Source organism: Cupressus sempervirens, chromosome 7 (genome assembly GCF_028749045.1).
Source record: "Cupressus sempervirens isolate cs-2001-9-10 chromosome 7, ASM2874904v1, whole genome shotgun sequence".
Lineage (NCBI taxonomy): Eukaryota > Viridiplantae > Streptophyta > Pinopsida > Cupressales > Cupressaceae > Cupressus > Cupressus sempervirens.
This window is the reverse complement of record NC_143124.1, coordinates 656900577-656905377: the sequence shown is the minus strand read 5'-3', so window position 1 is coordinate 656905377 and position 4801 is coordinate 656900577. Positions and strand designations below refer to the sequence as shown.

The window sequence follows — 4801 nt, the reverse complement described above, 5'->3', positions numbered from 1 at the left end:
CTTGGAAGATCATTATTAATTATAGATTGGATATTATATAGTATAGATTTACATTTAGACTTCGAAGATGATTATTATTAATTATAGGTTTGATTTAAGATCTAATAGAGCACCATTTTTATATGGGATTTAAAACGTTATATTCTTGAAGGTAAAAAATAATCTACAACAATAATCTGTATTCTTTATTAAATAAATTTGAATTATTTTTAGTACTTTCTAATATATATTTATTTTTCTTAACTTAAAATTCGATATTAGAAAACTCTATCTTCAAATATCATTGACTAGTATTAATTAATTAAGATTAATTTATGTTGAGTTATAATCATTTTTGTTAGATTAATCTAGATTAACTTTTAGAATTAGTATAATTTTTAATTGAAAACAAGTCTCTTTTACGACATTGAAGTCAGCGTCCAAATACTTCCATTCTTTGGCACCATATTGTGTGTTGTAGTCAATCCCTGATTTTGAGCCATATATGGTTTCCTCTTTGCTTCTTTTTTATGTCTGGATTTGATTTTGGTTTTTCTTTTAGTAGTGCTTTGAATTTTGCTTCTTGCTATGCTTACATGTTACATGTTGGTTTAATGAGAATGTACTTCCTTGCTTTTGTTTTGGCTTCTCATTTTTCCTCTAATTTTTGCTTCTATTTTGCTTTGCTTTGACTTCCTATTTTGTTTCTAGTTTTCTTTGGACTTCCTTTTATACTTCTAGTTTTGCAACCTTTGCTTCCCATTGTTTTTCTAGTTTTGTTTCTACTTTGGCTTCTAATATTGTTTCTAGTTTTTTTCCATTATAATATCATTTGTTTCTTCTAGTTTATCTTCAAGGCTTACTTCTATTTTTCCTTCTTTTGTTGCTTCTGATTTTGCTTCCATCGTAATATTGTTTGTTACTTCCATTTTTTCTTCCTCCTTTACAACTATTTTAATGTCACTTGATGCTTTTGATTTTTCTCCTATTTAGACCAATTTTAATGCCACTTGTTGCTTCAAATTTTTGTCTAGGTGGTATTGCTTCTAGTTTTGCTCCTATTTTGGTTTCAAATTTTTCTTCTTGTGTTCTTTGCATATTTTCTTCTATTAGCTTCTATTATTAGTAGTACTTATCATAGTACTATTGCATTATTCAATGACTTATTCATACTAACTAGTGATTAAATCTATTTGACTCTACAGAATTAATTATTGTTAAATTTCATTATAACATTGTATAGTATAGATGGAAATGTATTATGTTTATAAATGAATAAAACTAATTTACTACTATTTCATTGGCTAAAAGACTTAGCCTATTATACAAAGATTTATGGAAAACACTATTAAATTACAATTTCATAGGCACTTTTATTTATATGTTTTTCGACCATTATAAAATTGTCTACTATTTTAGCATATTTCCTTGTATAGTTTTGCAAAGCTTTTCCTCTTTATACACAAAACTTTATGTACCTAGCTATTTGAAATTAGTAATATAGGTCTCTTTTCAACATCATCTATGTCATCTTTATTTAAATGTTTGATCTATTCCACTTAAATGATATTTACCATTACTCGTGTATAGTTAGGAGAGCTTAAGCTTAGGAAACCACTTAATGCATTTGTTTTATTTTTATTTTTTAAACTTGTGATGTAATTGCATTTTGTTTTTGAATAATTATTTCTAATTAAAATACATAAATAAATTTATATTTTAAAAAATTAAATTAAATATTAACATGATATTTATTAAGTATATTATAATAGAATACAATTTAAGGCACATACTGGCTACTAAGTAGCACTTGTATCTTTTGTGGCTTCTAAATTTAACTTCCATTAAATTAATTCTTGTTTGCTATTGGAATTGCTTCTATTTTGCTTCCTAAATAATATCAAATTTCTCTTTTGACCATATTATAATATTGCATTTAGTTTGTACATTAGTACAATAATTATACTTTTGCACCAATCACAATTAATAATTTTTCATAAATTCAATATTTCAAAAGTTTTATATTTATTCTTAAATTTCTTTTTGATATGATACAATTTATTTATCTTTAATACTATTGACTTAATTGATTATGTGTTATAGGAGCTTGGGAGGCTCTACCATATTGCACTTTTTATGACTAAATTTTTGCAAACATTTATATATACATTATTAGTACTAATATATTTTTAATATGAAACTATAAATATATTCAATAAAACTATATAATATATAAATGAATCTATAATAATCTAATTTAACTTTTTAATTATACATTATAATAAACCTTACATTATCTAATACAATCTTATCGGATAAATACAAGCCACTATGTGACAGTTGTTCTAATAATGAAATCCATGTCCACACCAAAAAGGTGTGCATCAAAATGTCTATTATTTAATTGAATCTTACAATATCCATTGTAAACAGAAAATTAAAATCGCAATATATAATTACAAAACCAAGCACAAATAAATTAAACATTCATATTAAAAAACATAATAAACATATTTATAAAACATATATGTACACAATTCTAAAAACTAAACTAAAATACAAAAGTACTCTGCTGTCACTGACTCAAAAAAAAAAACAAGCACATTGCTACTGCTAATTCTCTCCCACCAGATAATTTACATACGCCCTTGACACCATCTCCAAATGAAATCTTAAAAAGATAAGTAGATTTTATTATCCAACTTTTTCTAACACTTGGGGAGATCAGGAGGAGGCGGCTCCAAACTTGCCCAAAGACCAGGACCATTCTTCACTATGAATACCGTTTCCAATCCCCATGTTCCATGATCATCAAAGTGGCAATGTACAAACCAAACACCTGCACATATGCTACAATCCTTCAGTCCTCTACAAACTTTCACTTTGATGTCATGTAATCATATATAATTCATCTAAAATCATATTAACTTTTTAAAAACAAAATCTGTTTATTACAGAGATTTAAGATGTTTCAAACAACTTCTCTGAAATCACTCAATTTTCTCGTAGAATCTATGAATTATGGGTGTGATTCAAGATGAATCACCAAAAAAATTAATCTGAAATCATAACCTCTACAATAGATCCCACTTATTTATATGATCTAAAGAAACAACATCTATAATATATTGTTTAAACCAGAATATATAGAATATGAAAGAGAAGCCACATTGTTTAGTACCTGGATTATCAGTTCTGAATCTGATAGCAGCCCATCCTTTGACAGGAGCACCCACTGTATTTCTTTTCGGAGGATCAACCAGATTGAATGTGAGTGGATCTGTTTCATTATCAAAGTTACCAAAACCCTCTCCCACAACATAAAAGTCATAGCCATGGATATGCATTGGATGGTTATCCGCTACGAAGATATTTGTTCCCTGGAACACCACCTGAACGGTGGCATTATAATCAAAAACTCTGACTTTTGTGCCTGCAATAGGTGTCCAAAGATACCTGGGTACATTACCAGTATAATCAAACACAACCGGTGGATAAGAAGGAAAATCAGTGGTAAAGACTCCATTAATGCCGAAGTAATAAGATTGCAGAATGGAAATGTCTGGTAGAACAAAAGATATGTTGTTCATACTGGCAGTCACTCTGGTATTGTTAGGACCAGCACAGGTAGAGCCGGTGGGACAAGGAGCTAAACCGAGTCCAACGGTTGTCATGATACTATCATCTATGGTCTTCGGAACGTCCACCTGATGGTCCGGTGAATTGAGGCTTCTTAAGGCTCCGGTAAATTTAGTAACCGTTGCAGTGTCATTGTATGGTGGAAGGTTCGGAAGGATTGGTTTTGTTGATTGAGGAGAACCCACATACTCTAAAATGGCCGTTGTGGTGGTGTTATCAAAGTTGCCTTGTGATTGGCTGGTGTATATCCTGGCTGCCATATAATATTTGCCTGGTTTTTGATTTGTTGTAAGAAGAACATCTGCTGTCTGACCAGGAGCTATGAACATTACATCTGTTGTGTATGGCTTTGTGTAGGAGGAGTCCACTGCAACCACTGTGATGTTATGTGATGCTATCTTGAAAAAGAGTTCACTGTTCATTGCAGCATTCACTATTCTTAGGAGGTAGCTTTTCCCGGGCTCTACTGAGAATTTTGTTGTCTCTGCATGCATAGAATTTTAGCTCTCTCTCGGTTAGATTTTTCTGGTGATTCTTTTCTAAATTGGGTCAATATAAGTTTCTGTTTTTGATATTAATAGCAGCTAAAACAAGGGGTTGGCCCTCAGTACATAACTAAGGTTAGATCATTAACAACACGTCAACAACAAAACATTATCAACATCTCATCCTGTTTATAACATCAAAAAACATAACAACCCAACCAGTAAACCTGACCCACATACAAGCATACATATTCATATAACCACTAGTAACCACACCAAAACTACCAGTGAAAAGCATCCCAAGCTATAACTAAAATAGTATCTACTAAAGTGCATAAAGTTATTCGAAAATATAAAAACAACTCTTTCTATGCATCTACCAAACATATCTACTCCATAGTTTAAACCAAAAAAAAAAATATAGTCTTCAAAGCTGAATGACCTGATAAAAAAAGAAAATCTTAAAATAAAACATTTTTTCTACACTATTAACCAAAAAAATTGAAATTTAATATATATTTTTACATATGCATTTTAGAACATTGCCTCCGTGTTTCTTACAAATCTGCTCCTATAACATCTAAATATCTTAGCCAATCAAATTGCACAATTTAAAAAAAAAAAAAATTCAAAATTTTTAAAAACTCATGCTTTAGAAAATTTGAAAAGTGACAATAAAAGATAAGAATAATTAGATT

The 4801-nt window shown here is 29.5% G+C and overlaps 1 pseudogene; it reads right to left on the bottom strand.

Moving 5' to 3' along the window:
* Positions 1–2687: 2687 nt before the first annotated feature.
* Positions 2688–4112, bottom strand: LOC149548378 (laccase-3 pseudogene; annotated as a pseudogene).
* Positions 4113–4801: the final 689 nt, after the last annotated feature.